Source organism: Anas platyrhynchos, chromosome 2 (assembly GCF_047663525.1).
Source record: "Anas platyrhynchos isolate ZD024472 breed Pekin duck chromosome 2, IASCAAS_PekinDuck_T2T, whole genome shotgun sequence".
Taxonomy (NCBI): Eukaryota; Metazoa; Chordata; class Aves; order Anseriformes; family Anatidae; genus Anas; species Anas platyrhynchos.
The window spans coordinates 113,868,517-113,884,186 of record NC_092588.1 but is presented as its reverse complement, the minus strand read 5'-3'; the positions used below and the strand labels follow the sequence as shown (position 1 = coordinate 113,884,186).

The following is a 15,670-nucleotide window of genomic DNA, read 5'->3' as shown; positions in this document are numbered from 1 at the left end:
CAGTCTGCGCCCCGTGGAGGGGCTGCGCGCCCTGCGCCGGGGCGAGACGCTGCGGGAGCGGTAGTTGGAGGGGCTCCTCCCCCGCTGCCCCCTCTGCTGCTGCTGCTGCTGCCGCCGCCCCAGCCGCTCATTCCGTTGGAACCTTCCACGGGGTCTTCGGGCCAGGCGCACCACTGCAACAATGGGCCCGCGGCACATCGGGCAGGTGTCCCTTCCCTCTGCCCAGAGGTGGATGCACTCCAGGCAAAAGGAGTGCCTGCAGGGGTCCACACGAGCTGCGCTGGCAAGCGGGCCCAGGCAGATGGGGCACTCCTCGGGCTGCTCCTGCCGCCAGCTCATGGTTCCTGCAGCTGCCGCGATGTGGAACCGGTCGTCCTGTGGGGGAGGCTGCCCTGGTGCCGGGCGCTCAGCAGCTGCCCGGGGTCTTCAGCACCTCGATGTCTCTCGGGTCGCCGGCAGGAACTTGACACCTCACGTGCCACCAGCGTTGCCACCAGGAGGACTACTGCAGAGAGAAGCAGGAAGAAAATGTTGTATCAGCAGCAGACATTCGCTTTCTAGGTTCAACCAAGTTGTCTAGAGTGCTGTAGCAGTAACTGTTCTGTGTATGGATTGCAAACATGGCTGTTAGAGCAGCAAATATGCTTATGATCGGTTATACTTGGCAAGACTACGCTGAGGCCAGATGAGGTACATGGATGTCTGTGGATTGGAGAACATTACCGGAGGCCCTTGATGATGGCTTGCGTACAAAAAGATTGGCTTCGCGAATGCCTCTAGCACCAGCTCCGCCCGTCTCTCTCTTTCCAGCCGTGGAGACTCGAGCTCTCGCCTACCACCAGCCGGACTGGCCGCAGGCGCCCCGCGCAGGGCATTTATAGGCAGCCCCCTTCTGTGAGGCCAGAGGTGACATCAGCAGGGTCTGGGGTGTCCCTGAGGGCAGCACTGACAGAGGTCACCTGAACGTTGTGAGACTTGAGATGGCTGCTCCACGCTGACAGGTGCCAAGCGGAGAGCGGTATCAGGCTAATTAAGAAAAGCCACCTTGGAAGAGACCGAATCCAGGACTGGGCCAAGGAGTGGGCACTGAGGTATCAAGAATAAAGTGTCACTTGAAATACCTGAGACTCCCATCAAGTCAGTGCTGCCATCAGGGGCACCCCAAAACCTTTGTGATGTCCCCTCTGGCCTCACAGAAGGGGGCTGCCTATAAATGCCCTGCGCGGGGCGCCTGCGGCCAGTCCGGCTGGTGGTAGGCGAGAGCTCGAGTCTCCACGGCTGGAAAGAGAGAGACGGGCGGAGCTATTGCTAGAAGCATACGCGAAGCCATTGTTGTTGCACGCGAGCCATCAAGGGCCTTCGGTAATGCTCTCACACCTACAGACATCCATGTACCTCATCTGGCCTAAGCCTAGTCTGTGTTTGCAATCCATGCACAGACTGCTGACAGCTACAGCACTCTAGACAACGTGGTAGAACCTAGAAAGCGAATGTCTGCTTGCTGATACAACATTTTCTTCCTGCTTCTCTCTGCAGTTGTCCTCCTGGTGGCAGGTGAGGCGTCAAGTTCCTGCCAGCGACCCGCGAGACATCGAGGTGCTGAAGACCCTGGGCTGCTGCTGAGCGCCCGGCAGCAGGGCAGCCTCCCCCACAGGACGACCATCTGCACCTTGCGGCAGCTGCAGGAACCATGAGCTGGCGGCAGGAGCAGCCCGAGGAGTGCCCCATCTGCCTGGGCCCGCTTGCCAGCGCAGCTCGTGTGGACCCCTGCAGGCACTCCTTTTGCCTGGAGTGCATCCACCTCTGGGCGGAGGGTAGAGACACCTGCCCGATGTGCCGCGGGCCCATTGTTGCAGTGGTGCGCCTGGCCCGAAGACCCCGTGGAAGGTTCCAACGGAATGAGCGGCTGGGGCGGCGGCAGCAGCAGCAGCAGCAGAGGGGGCAGCGGGGGAGGAGCCCCTCCAACTACCGCTCCCGCAGCGTCTCGCCCCGGCGCAGGGCGCGCAGCCCCTCCACGGGGCGCAGACTGGAGAGAAGCTTCTCCTGGCACGCGGGGCAGGTCGGGCGCAGACTGCCAAGCTCCCCGCACGACGCCGAAGTCGGGGACACATCCTGGCTGCACAGGGTGCGGCAGGAGGAGCCGGGAAGCGGGGACCACGCGGGCCGGCAGGACGGGCCCCCCGCCTGAGCAGGCGGCCGGGCCTCACCTGGGGACGGGCTGGGGGTGGCAGCCACGATTCCCCCAGGAACAATAAATTACCACTCTTCCACCCTGCAAAGCCTCTGCCTGCACTTCTTCCCGCATCGGTCAGTGGGGAGGGGGGATGAAGGGGGCTGGCCACAGCCCTCCCCTGCTGTCCCCGCCATGAATTGGTTTGGGGATGTCTGCTCCTGATGGGGAATGGCTGTGGGTGGCGGGTCCGTGAGTGAGACTTAGGGGTGAGAAGTCATTTGGGGGATGGGAAGTCAACATGGGAGTGGGAAGGTGTCGGGGGCGGGAGCAGACACAAGGTGACCTGGCCTGCCTGGAAAAAAAGGCTGACATCCCAAGTCTCCTAAAAGCCCGGCAGCAGAGAATGCCTGCCAGCTGCGGAACCGGGCCTGGCAACCTGCAGCATCCCTGGAAGGCGCTGCTGGCCTCCTGCAAGTGCAGCCTAAGGGTACCTGAGGACCAGAGACTGTCTCCAGGTGCCACCACCAAGGGCAAAAGCAGGGAACTACAAGAGCAATGGGCTGTCTGAGAAGGAGGAACGGCTCTGGGAAAGGCGCCATTCCCAGAGACTAGGAAGCATCGGTGTCTATCACTCGTCTCAGGTGAAACACAGAAATTAGCAGCAGCTTTTGGCTGCTCTAAGGAGGTGGTGTCCTCTGCTCTCTTCCGTCTCTCTTAATAGAAAAAGGACTCCTTATCGACCCTAAATGGAGCGCCTCTCCCCCTAAGAACTTCTTGTGCTGCACAAATGGTTCTTGCCTACATGACATCCTTAATCCAGTGAACCTGTGCTGCGGATGCCCTGATGACTCTGAACTCTCTGATGGGAGCCTCACGTCTTTGCAGTGACACTTTGTTCTTGATTCCTTGGGGCCCACTCCTGGGTTTGGTCTCTTCTAAGATGGCTTTTCTTAATTAGCCCGACACCTCTCTCCATGCTTGCCTTGAATCACAGAATATTGCCCAGGGGTGGTTTGCGGCCACGTGTAATAACGAGAACTTTTCAGCAAAGAAAGCCTCCGTGTATTGCAGCACCCTACCAACTCCCACTTGCCGTCTCTCCACACCCGCAGGCAGGGGGGCATCCCTGAAGGGCTCAACCCTTTGGAAGGTCACGGCATGAACTTCGTTGTTGTCAGAAGCGGGATTCTGTAAAACGTGCACTCCGGGATGCTTTTGAGGAGATGGTAGAACACTGGGAGGTGCATGAGGCTGTCCTGGTTTCAGCTGGGACAGAGTTTGTTGTCTTCCCAGTAGCTGGTATGGAGCTGGGTTCTGGATTTCAGAAGAGAGTGATGCTGACAACACACCGATCTTTTAGTTGTCGCAGAGCACTGCTTACACAGAGCCAAGGCCGTTCCAGCTGCCCACACCGCCCTGCCAGCCAGGAGGCTGCGGGTGCACCAGGAGCTGGGAGGGGACGCAGCCAGGACAGCTGGCCCAAACTGGCCAGAGCCATGTCCCATACCCTATGGGGTCGTGCTGAAGACTGGGACTGAGCAGGTTGGCCAGAGTGTGGCTACTGCCGCGCGGGGTCTGTCTGGGCATCATCACTCAGTGGGCAGTGAGCAATTGCATTGTGCGTCACCGTGCATTCATCCTGGAGGAGAGAAAGCTCGGCGGGATCTTAGCAACATCTTGACATCCCCAAAGGGAGGATGCAAAGAAGACGGAGCCAGGCTCTTGTCAGCGGTGCCCAGCGGCCGTACAGCTCTAGGTGGCCCTGCTTCAGCAGGGGGTTGGAGCAGATGACCTCCAGAGGTCCCTTCCGTCCCCAGCCCTTCTGGGAGCTTCCTTCTGGGTAAAAAACAGGGCCCTTTTATACCACTTGTAATACACAATAAATGTTTGCTCATTGTCTTTTGTATTATAAAAACAAGGAGTTCCGTTTGAGGAGCGGGAGTTCCAAAAGCTCCCTGCTGAAGTAAGGAGCTGTATAATACTTGGCTAGACACCTTGAAAATTCTTTTGCTTAATGTAACAAAAAAGAGAACCCCCTCCCCTTCTCTCCTTCTGCATCTCAGTTGCCCCTTTTGTTCAAAGACCCTGCTGCAAAGCTCGTGTAGCCATCTCCTGATAAGTTGCTAAACTAGTGTATCAACATCCTGCCTTCCTGTCTCACGCTGGGCCAACATGACCAAATAAAAAAAGAAGTTGAACCACAACGCCGAGGAAGACTACGGCCTTCATCTTCACGACCACCAGAGGGACAGAGATGACCCCCTAGCAACAGTGCGCGCAGTCGCAGAACATACCCGGACGTGCTGCGTAATCCCGGAATTACCAAGATATAAAAAGGGACCTTGGCGGGGGTGAGGTGCGCGCCGTTGGCGGAGCCGACACTCCCCGGCCGCCCAGCGCTGTTTTGCTTGCTGTTGCTTACTCAATAAATTCCTTTCTATTACTAATGCAATGCTCTCTGAAAATTAATTAAGGGGGCAACTTATAACAAATTTGGTGCCTTGACTCGGATGAAGGCAATCTGATTGAAAGACCTTCGGAGGGGGCGCCCCGCTGTTTTCAGCGGCCTTCACTAGGCCTACTTTCATTCAAATCCTTCACCGACGAACCCTAAATTCGGCAGCAAGCAAATAAAGCCGGCAACCCCTAGTAATCTTTGTGCACGAAGACCGAACGAAGACTCAGGAGTGAGTAAGTATAGGCTGGTGATCTGTTCGGTTGTGGTTGGGTATCCTGGAGCATGTCGCTGTGAGATGTCCAGCAGGACGAAGCAAGTGTGTACCCCTCGGTAGTGCGGTTCCCACATCCCGTGAGGGACTAGGCCACGAAAAGGGGGAAGCGATTTGTGCGTGTGTGTGTGAAGGCGCTCCAGAAGATGGGACAGAAGAAGAGTAAGCCTTCTGGTCCCATGGGTGGGGTAACGTCTGATGTTAGGTTACCCCGGGATTAATGATTAAAAATTGGGAGGATTCCCCTTGTAGGCGGGGAAGGAATAAAGTAAAAATGATACATTATTGTGTTGAAGTTTGGGGTGGTAAACAGATTCGAGGAGACCACCTTTACTGGCCCGTATTTGGGTCCTTTGAAGATTGGGTTTGCCAGGCCCTAAATATTTATGTAAACTCAAAGGAACCTTTTAGTTTGGAAGAAAGTGAATATGCACATTTGTGGATCTGCTCGGAAACTTGAGCCAATTTATACCCTCTAAAAGAAAAAGGAGGGGATGGGAGGCGCAAGAAAAACCGAGAATGAGAGATCCCAGCCCCACAGCCTCCCTATATTCCACCACCCCCACCTGCAGCCCCTCCGACTCCCAGGCTTCCTAATCCGCAACCCCAGGGAGACTCTGATAGCGACTCTGACTCTAGCGTTCAGGGACCAGTGACTAGGAATATGTGGCTGTCCCCATTAACTCCGGGGACGTCCGAGATTTTAAGAAAGAGACAGGAGGGGGGTAAGCGAGCTTTAATGGCAACTGGCATAACGTTTCCAGCTGCTGAGGAATAATTCTAACTGGAATAATAACTGTACATTGTATATTGTATATATAAAAGCCCGGGCATTTTTGTTAAAGTGTTCTTTTATACCTATGTTAATATGTAAATATGAAAATATAAGAACTGCCATTGAGGTGTATGTTTAAGGGAACAAAATTTGCCTAGGCATATTATCAGCTCATCAGGTGTAAATGTCCTCAGTGTAATTGTCTACAGGCAGTTAATTTACAGTGGTCTGATTTTACTTGTGGATCTATATATTGTGGATTTTGGAGGGATTGGGATTGACTAGTAAAGAGCTTCTAGGAAAACGGTGGAATATTAACCACTGTAGATTACAATAGGAAAAGTTCAAAGCAAAGAAATCCCAAGGAAAAGCCCCCTAGGATGTGTACTAACACATTGGAGGGATATAGTGGGGTGAGAGGGTACAGAGAGTAAAAGAACCCTTATCAAATATTGTGATCAATGGTGGCCACTTTATAAACTAGAGGATGGAGTGGAGTGGCTCCTAAATGGAACTACTAATTATACCACCATATTACAGTCAATGTTTTTTTGTGGAAAGAAGGAAAACAGGATGAAATGTTGTATATTGATGTTGTTTCAGCATCTTGGAGGGAAAAGGTACGGAATTAAGTTGGCCCCTGACTGAGCCTTTGATGTCGGCATTAGAAAAGTAAAGGCTAGAGAAAGATAAAGGAAGTGTTAAAAGGTTTGTTGAAAGTGTTAAAGGTATTCAAAGTTGAATGAGCAGGGAAAGGTGATGTAGGCATTATCTAAGTAACAGTCTAGAAGTTTTGGTATATTTGCATATTTGCTGTGGTGTTTGTTCAGTTTCTCAAGCATCGGGGAGGGGGAAACAGCCTGCTCCACCAGGGGCCTCTCCAGCGGCCGCAGGGGGGCTTCGGCTCCAGTGCCTGGAGCGCCTCCTCCCACTCCTTCTGCACTGACTTTAGTGTCTGCGGGGCGGGGGGTTTCTCGCTCTCCCAACTGCTGTTGAGCAGCAGGCTTTTGTTTGTTTCTTTGTTTGTTTGTTTTCGTGGATGTGCTCTCACAGAGGCACGGACTGTGTTGCTATGGCTTGGCTCTGGGCAGCAGTGGGCCCCTTTAGGGCCCCATGAAATTGTCCCTTATCTACCACGGGGAGGTTTCTGTTTTTTTTTTTTTTTTCACGGGGGCTGCCACTGCAGTTTCCCACCCCCACACCCCTCACACCCCCCGAACTTTGCCATCAAACCCAATATACTGGGGCAGCTAAGTCATTTCTGACTTGTAAAGTATCAGGGATTAAATTAACTAATGAAACCCTAAATGTGGTGGGGGTAGAAGGGACTGGGATAACAGTGCCACTTTTGGGGGATACCAAGCTGAGACTAGGGGATAAAATGATCACTGGGCAATTATTGTATGTATCCAAGGCAGAGACTAACTTGTTGGGAAGGGATTTGATGATTAAATTGGGCATTCAACTAGTAAATTGTTAGACTGGAATAACAGTGTTATTAATGGAGTGCTCTCAGGCCCTGAGAGCAAACATATATTCACCTCTGACTGGAAAGACCCTGAAATGGGGGCGGAAGCAACAATATAGGTGGACAATTTTACCTCAGGGGTTTACAGGGCCACCTATCTATTTGGGTAAATTCTAAAAAAGATTTTGGAGCAATTACAACCTCCCAAGGAGGTATTAATGTTACAAATATGTGGATCATTTTAAGGAAAATCGATACTCCCTGATGGGAGAGAAATGCTGAATAAAGTGACAATGAGGCAAATACTAACTGTTTTACATCAGAAGAGTCATTGGGAGGTGCAAGCAATGTGTGATGTTCTAAGAAAGCATGTCTATGTAGGAATATATACTTTAGGGAAGCACACATGTAGAGGATGTACTACTATATGTCAAAGGGTAAATAAAAAGGTCTTCTGTAACCTATCTAGAGGGGGACGGGAGCCAGGGGTTTGACCTTTCCAAAGTATACAGGTAGACTTTACTGAGTTACTTGTTTGTCCTAATTGACCACGTGACTGAATGGGTGTAAAGCTTTACTGCAAGGATTAAAGCAGGCCTTAGAGATTGAGTGGGATTTTCACAGCCCCTGGCACCCCTCCTCCTCTGGAAAGGTAGAGCGAATGAATGGTGAAATTAAGAAACAACTAACAAAACTTGTGCTGGAAACTAAGGCTTCTTGGGTAAAATGCTTACCTCTTGCACTGTTAAACATATGGACACAGCCCAGAACTGATGTAGGAATTTCTCCTTTTGAAATGCTATATGGTACGCCCTATGACTTGGAATTGCCACTTGATCACCTTCAATTCTAACTAAGACTTGGAAATCCGAGACTTCTTTAACACCACGATGGGGAAGGCCCCTATGTTGTTTTGCTTACCACAGAAACGGCTACTCGAACTGCAGAGAAAGGATGGACGCATGCCAGCCGTGTGAAAGGACCAATCCGGGAAGGTAAATGGGAGGCAGCTCCAGGCCCTGATGACTTGAAGCTGACACTAAGACGGACTCGATAAGTATTGTGTATTATCTGTGTATCGTGGGAAGCGGAGGAGGCCCTGTTTCGAAGGCTCCCTAGTAGGTTCCCCTGAAGAACACTGCTGCTGCCAAGAAGAACCGATATCTTGTAGTTTGCTGCAACCGAACTGACAAGCGAGGCAGAGAAGTGAAAACGGTGGGGGACTGAGGGGCCGACAATTTAAAAACACCCTGGAACGATGGGCTCTGACCACCTCCTACGATACATGGGAGTCAGTATCATCGTTTTGGTCAGCTATGGGTCTGCGCATCCCCACCAGCCTTTTAAATGGAGCTTGATCAGATGGAAGGATCAATTCGTCATCCAGCAAACAACGACAGCGGGTGCTCCCAGTTTCCGCATCACATTACGTGAGCTGGTGTCAGTGCAGCCATGCTTTAACCGATCAGGATTTTATTTCTGCCCAAGTTCTAACCCAGGAAAGGGGTACTGTAATTACCCGACCGTGTATTATTGTGCATACTGGGGGTGTGAAACCATTGCTACGGACTGGACACTCGGGGCTGGTCGGAATAAATTTTTACAAGTGGGATATGGGCCGCAAGGTTGTAAATGACAAGCAGATCCCCGTTACGGGTGACGAGGGCATGGTATAGGGTATACAGGAACCTTCAAAGGAAATAAAGAAATTTGCAAGGTTCTCTCTCTCTCTCTCTCTATATATATATATATAACAAACTCGGACGATACTAGTTGGGTACTAGGAAAAATGTGAGGTGTCAGATTTTATGAACACGGAACAGATAGGGGAGGACTCATACTAATAAAAAGGAGGATGCTGATAGGCCCCAGCCAGTAGGACCAAATGAGGTATTGTCAGAAAATGTCCAGGAAATCCAGCCTGCGGAAAATACTACAGTGCCAACCCTCGGCAGCCCTACGAGCTCAGGTAAAGTCGAGAATGATAACATAGCTGGGAATAACATATGGGGGGGTCATGAATGCCAGCTACCAATTATTAAACAAAACAAACCCAAATGTAACAAAACACTGTTGATTATGCTTTAGTATAAGGCCTTCATATTATGATGCTATCGGGAATCCTGGGGAGCCCTCCCGCACAAACGAGAACAGCCCTCTACATTGCAGTTGGGGAAAAGACATAAGGGTAACACTAACACAAGTCACTGGAGGTGGTAGGTGTGTGGGCACGGTGCCTAGTGGGAAGTGTCACCTATGTAATATCATGGAGAATGGAAAACAATCAACCGAGTGGCTAATCCCAGCCAACAACGCTAGGTGGGTTTGTTCATCAGTGGGCATAACTCCTTGTCTATCACTAAAACTCTTTAATGCGTCTCGTGATTTTTGTATACAGGTGATAATTATACCAAGGATTCTATACCACCCTGAGGATTGTATGTATACCCAGCACACAGTGGCAAGTCATCATCTGGAAAGACGGGAACCATTCACGGCTCTAACTTTGGCCACCCTAATAATCCTGGGAGGAGCTGGAGTGGGGACCAGGGTAGCCTCATTGGTTAAACAAAATCAAGAATTTACTTCCTTATGCATTGCTGTGGATGAGGACCCGACCCAAACTGAACAATCCATCTCAGCCCTGGAAAATCTATCAGGTCGCTTTCAGAGGTAGTGTTACAAAATCGCAGGGGATTAGATTTGGTATTTTTTACAACAGGGCGAGCTGTGTGCAGCCCTGAAAGAGGAATGCTGTGTGTATGCTGATCACACTGGAGAGATAAGAGATACAACGGCAAGACCCAGGGAAGGGTTGAAAAAAAAAAAAAGGAAACGGGAGAATGAAGCCCGACAGAGCTGGTACGAATCTTGGTTTAATTATTCACCTTGGCTTACTACTTTATTATCAACAATAACAGGACCTTAGTTGTTCTTAATAATAGCACTAACTTTTGGACCATGTATTTTTAATAAATTGATTGCGATTGTAAAGGGACATTTAGAAGCGGCACATTTAATGCTCATCCATGCCAGATACGAGCCAATAAGTACCAATGAAGGAATCGAGGAAACATTAGTTCTTAGTAGCCAGGCATTGCCGAGACTCAATGAACAAAATGAGTAACTAAAAGAAAAAGGAGGGATTGTAATACACAACAAATGTTTGTTCATTGTCTTTTGTATTATAAAAACAAGGAGTTTCGTTTGAGGAGTGAGACTCCCTGGCCGCCCAGCGCTGTTTTGCTTGCTGTTGCTTACTCAATAAATTCCTTTCTATTATTAATGCAATGCGCTCTGAAAATTAATTAAGGGGGCAACTTATAACACCACTGACACAGAAGATGGCGTAGGATGCCACCACGTAACAAGTGAGGTACTGCTCAATTCTATCTTCCACCTGAGACAGCCAAGAGGTTGCGGTGCTCCTGGTTTTCTCTAAACAATCCTAGGTTTCTCATGCATATTCCCACTGTCCCTGGCCAATTTCCACCTTCCCAGGTGGAAAGTTGTTCCTCAGTTTCTTGATGCGTCCTCATCAATGGTGGAACGCAAAAAGCGGTGTCACTTTCTAAGACTCCTTTGGGAGAATTAGCAAGTAGGTATTCTTTATGAACAACGCTGGGTATGTGGGGGATAATTCCACCCAACACGTACAGCTAAGCAAGACAAGGAGTACTTATTTATGGTACGGGGATATCCATATTTATGCAGTTCACAAGAAAAGGCAGGATTTATGCTAATGGTTTCTCAGAACTAATTATCATATTGCCCCTCCTGCTGTTGCAGGTCAGGTAACCTCTGGTGGTTGCACTTCGGGGCTTTCTGATGAAGGCTCATCGTCTTCTTCACCTTGTACTTCTTTCTGTTTTGCGCATGCTCAATCATTGTTTAACTGCTTCAGCACTTTCAGTCTTTGAAAAACTCAGCTAACATAATTAAGTTCTACTTTGGGCAGCATGTTCCTTCTTCAGCCTGGATTTTGTGCATAGAGCTAAATCTTCTTATCACGTGAGGCCGATACAACAACCGAGCAATTTAAACTTTTGGGCTGCTCCCGTCCCCAACACCTTCCCACTCCCATGTTGACTTCCCATCCCCCAAATGACTTCTCACCCCTAAGTCTCACTCACGGACCCGCCACCCACAGCCATTCCCCATCAGGAGCAGACATCCCCAAACCAATTCATGGCGGGGACAGCAGGGGAGGGCTGTGTCCAGCCCCCTTCCCCCCCCTCAACCCCCCTCCTGCCGAGCAATGCGGGAAGAAGTGCAGGCAGAGGCTTTGCAGGGTGGAAGAGTGGTAATTTATTGTTCCTGGGGGAATCGTGGCTGCCACCCCCAGCCCATCCCCAGGTGAGGCCTGGCCGCCTGCTCAGGCGGGGGGCCCGTCCTGCCGGCCCGCGTGGTCCCCGCTTCCCGGTTCCTCCTGCCGCACCCTGTGCAGCCAGGATGTGTCCCCGACTTCGGCGTCCTGCGGGGAGCTTGGCAGTCTGCGCCCGACCTGCCCCGCGTGCCAGGAGAAGCTTCTCTCCAGTCTGCGCCCCGTGGAGGGGCTGCGCGCCCTGCGCCGGGGCGAGACGCTGCGGGAGCGGTAGTTGGAGGGGCTCCTCCCCCGCTGCCCCCTCTGCTGCTGCTGCTGCTGCCGCCACCCCAGCCGCTCATTCCGTTGGAACCTTCCACGGGGTCTTCGGGCCAGGCGCACCACTGCAACAATGGGCCCGCGGCACATCGGGCAGGTGTCCCTTCCCTCTGCCCAGAGGTGGATGCACTCCAGGCAAAAGGAGTGCCTGCAGGGGTCCACACGAGCTGCGCTGGCAAGCGGGCCCAGGCAGATGGGGCACTCCTCGGGCTGCTCCTGCCGCCAGCTCATGGTTCCTGCAGCTTCCGCAAGGTGCAGATGGTCGTCCTGTGGGGGAGGCTGCCCTGCTGCCGGGCGCTCAGCAGCAGCCCAGGGTCTTCAGCACCTCGATGTCTCGCGGGTCGCTGGCAGGAACTTGATGCCTCACGTGCCACCAGGAGGACAACTGCAGAGAAAAGCAGGAAGAAAATATTGAATCAGCAAGCAGACATTAGCTTTATAGGTTCAACCAAGTTGTCTAGAGTGCTGTAGCAGTAACTGTTCTGTGTATGGATTGCAAACATGGCTGTTAGAGCAGCAAATATGCTTATGATCGGTTATACTTGGCAAGACTACGCTGAGGCCAGATGAGGTACATGGATGTCTGTGGATTGGAGAACATTACCGGAGGCCCTTGATGATGGCTTGCGTACAAAAAGATTGGCTTCGCGAATGCCTCTAGCACCAGCTCCGCCCGTCTCTCTCCTTCCAGCCGTGGAGACTCGAGCTCTCGCCTACCACCAGCTGGACTGGCCGCAGGCGCCCCGCGCAGGGCATTTATAGGCAGCCCCCTTCTGTGAGGCCAGAGGTGACATCAGCAGGGTCTGGGGTGTCCCTGAGGGCAGCACTGACAGAGGTCACCTGAACGTTGTGAGACTTGAGATGGCTGCTCCACGCTGACAGGTGCCAAGCGGAGAGCGGTATCAGGCTAATTAAGAAAAGCCATCTCGGAAGAGGTAGAATCCAGGACTGGGCCAAGGAGAGGGCACTGAGGTATCAAGAATAAAGTGTCACTTGAAATACCTGAGACTCCCATCAAGTCAGTGCTGCCATCAGGGGCACCCCAAAACCTTTGTGATGTCCCCTCTGGCCTCACAGAAGGGGGCTGCCTATAAATGCCCTGCGCGGGGCGCCTGCGGCCAGTCCGGCTGGTGGTAGGCGAGAGCTCGAGTCTCCACGGCTGGAAAGAGAGAGACGGGCGGAGCTGGTGCTAGAAGCATACGCGAAGCCATTGTTGTTGCACGCGAGCCATCAAGGGCCTTCGGTAATGCTCTCACACCTACAGACATCCATGTACCTCATCTGGCCTAAGCCTAGTCTGTGTTTGCAATCCATGCACAGACTGCTGACAGCTACAGCACTCTAGACAACGTGGTAGAACCTAGAAAGCGAATGTCTGCTTGCTGATACAACATTTTCTTCCTGCTTCTCTCTGCAGTAGTCCTCCTGGTGGCAACGCTGGTGGCACGTGAGGTGTCAAGTTCCTGCCGGCGACCCGAGAGACATCGAGGTGCTGAAGACCCCGGGCAGCTGCTGAGCGCCCGGCACCAGGGCAGCCTCCCCCACAGGACGACCGGTTCCACATCGCGGCAGCTGCAGGAACCATGAGCTGGCGGCAGGAGCAGCCCGAGGAGTGCCCCATCTGCCTGGGCCCGCTTGCCAGCGCAGCTCGTGTGGACCCCTGCAGGCACTCCTTTTGCCTGGAGTGCATCCACCTCTGGGCAGAGGGAAGAGACACCTGCCCGATGTGCCGCGGGCCCATTGTAGCAGTGGTGCGCCTGGCCCGAAGACCCCGTGGAAGGTTCCAACGGAATGAGCGGCTGGGGCGGCGGCAGCAGCAGCAGCAGCAGAGGGGGCAGCGGGGGAGGAGCCCCTCCAACTACCGCTCCCGCAGCGTCTCGCCCCGGCGCAGGGCGCGCAGCCCCTCCACGGGGCGCAGACTGGAGAGAAGCTTCTCCTGGCACGCGGGGCAGGTCGGGCGCAGACTGCCAAGCTCCCCGCACGACGCCGAAGTCGGGGACACATCCTGGCTGCACAGGGTGCGGCAGGAGGAGCCGGGAAGCGGGGACCACGCGGGCCGGCAGGACGGGCCCCCCGCCTGAGCAGGCGGCCGGGCCTCACCTGGGGACGGGCTGGGGGTGGCAGCCACGATTCCCCCAGGAACAATAAATTACCACTCTTCCACCCTGCAAAGCCTCTGCCTGCACTTCTTCCCGCATCGGTCAGTGGGGAGGTGGGATGAAGGGGGCTGGCCACAGCCCTCCCCTGCTGTCCCCGCCATGAATTGGTTTGGGGATGTCTGGTCCTGATGGGGAATGGCTGTGGGTGGCGGGTCCGTGAGTGAGACTTAGGGGTGAGAAGTCATTTGGGGGATGGGAAGTCAACATGGGAGTGGGAAGGTGTCGGGGGCGGGAGCAGACAGAAGGTGACCTGGCCTGCCTGGAAAAAAAGGCTGACATCCCAAGTCTCCTAAAAGCCCGGCAGCAGAGAATGCCTGCCAGCTGTGGAACCGGGCCTGGCAACCTGCAGCATCCCTGGAAGGCGCTGCTGGCCTCCTGCAAGTGCAGCCTAAGGGTACCTGAGGACCAGAGACTGTCTCCAGGTGCCACCACCAAGGGCAAAAGCAGGGAACTACAGGAGCAATGGGCTGTCTGAGAAGGAGGAACGGCTCTGGGAAAGGCGCCATTCCCAGAGACTAGGAAGCATCGGTGTCTATCACTCGTCTCAGGTGAAACACAGAAATTAGCAGCAGCTTTTGGCTGCTCTAAGGAGGTGGTGTCCTCTGCTGTCTTCTGTCTCTCTTAATAGAAAAAGGACTCCTTCTCGACCCTAAATGGAGCGCCTCTCCCCCTAAGAACTTCTTGTGCTGCACAAATGGTTCTTGCCTACATGACATCCTTAATCCAGTGAACCTGTGCTGCGGATGCCCTGATGACTCTGAACTCTCTGATGGGAGACTCACGTCTTTGCAGTGACACTTTGTTCTTGATTCCTTGGGGCCCACTCCTGGGTTTGGTCTCTTCTAAGATGGCTTTTCTTAATTAGCCCGACACCTCTCTCCATGCTTGCCTTGAATCACAGAATATTGCCCAGGGGTGGTTTGCGGCCACGTGTAATAACGAGAACTTTTCAGCAAAGAAAGCCTCCGTGTATTGCAGCACCCTACCAACTCCCACTTGCCGTCTCTCCACACCCGCAGGCAGGGGGGCATCCCTGAAGGGCTCAACCCTTTGGAAGGTCACGGCATGAACTTCGTTGTTGTCAGAAGCGGGATTCTGTAAAACGTGCACTCCGGGATGCTTTTGAGGAGGTGGTAGAACACTGGGAGGTGCATGAGGCTGTCCTGGTTTCAGCTGGGACAGAGTTTGTTGTCTTCCCAGTAGCTGGTATGGAGCTGGGTTCTGGATTTCAGAAGAGAGTGATGCTGACAACACACCGCTCTTTTAGTTGTCACAGAGCACTGCTTACACAGAGCCAAGGAGGTTTCATCTGCCCACACCGCCCTGCCAGCCAGGAGGCTGCGGGTGCACCAGGAGCTGGGAGGGGACGCAGCCAGGACAGCTGGCCCAAACTGGCCAGAGCCATGTCCCATACCCTATGGGGTCGTGCTGAAGATTGGGACTGAGCGGGTTGGCCAGAGTGTGGCTGCCACCACGCGGGGTCTGTCTGGGCATCATCACTCAGTGGGCAGTGAGCAATTGCATTGTGCGTCACCGTGCATTCATCCTGGAGGAGAGAAGGCTCGGCGGGATCGTAGCAGTGTCTAGACATCCCCAAAGGGAGGATGCAAAGAAGACGGAGCCAGGCTCTTGTCAGCGGTGCCCAGCGGCCGTACAGCTCTAGGTGGCCCTGCTTCAGCAGGGGGTTGGAGCAGATGACCTCCAGAGGTCCCTTCCATCCCCAG

The 15,670-nt window shown here is 53.2% G+C and overlaps 1 protein-coding gene and 1 long non-coding RNA gene across 3 annotated transcripts in view; both read right to left on the bottom strand.

Annotated features, from left to right (window-relative positions):
- Positions 1-15,670, bottom strand: part of LARS2 (leucyl-tRNA synthetase 2, mitochondrial) — a 129,318-nt gene that overhangs the window by 88,493 nt on the left and 25,155 nt on the right. The gene's annotated exons all lie outside the window — the stretch shown is intronic.
- LOC140001565 (uncharacterized) lies at positions 11,486-13,211 on the bottom strand. Its single transcript, XR_011806901.1, has 3 exons — positions 13,064-13,211; positions 12,392-12,946; positions 11,486-12,172 (listed from the first exon to the last, which is right to left on the bottom strand). It is a non-coding gene; the product is annotated as an uncharacterized lncRNA (long non-coding RNA).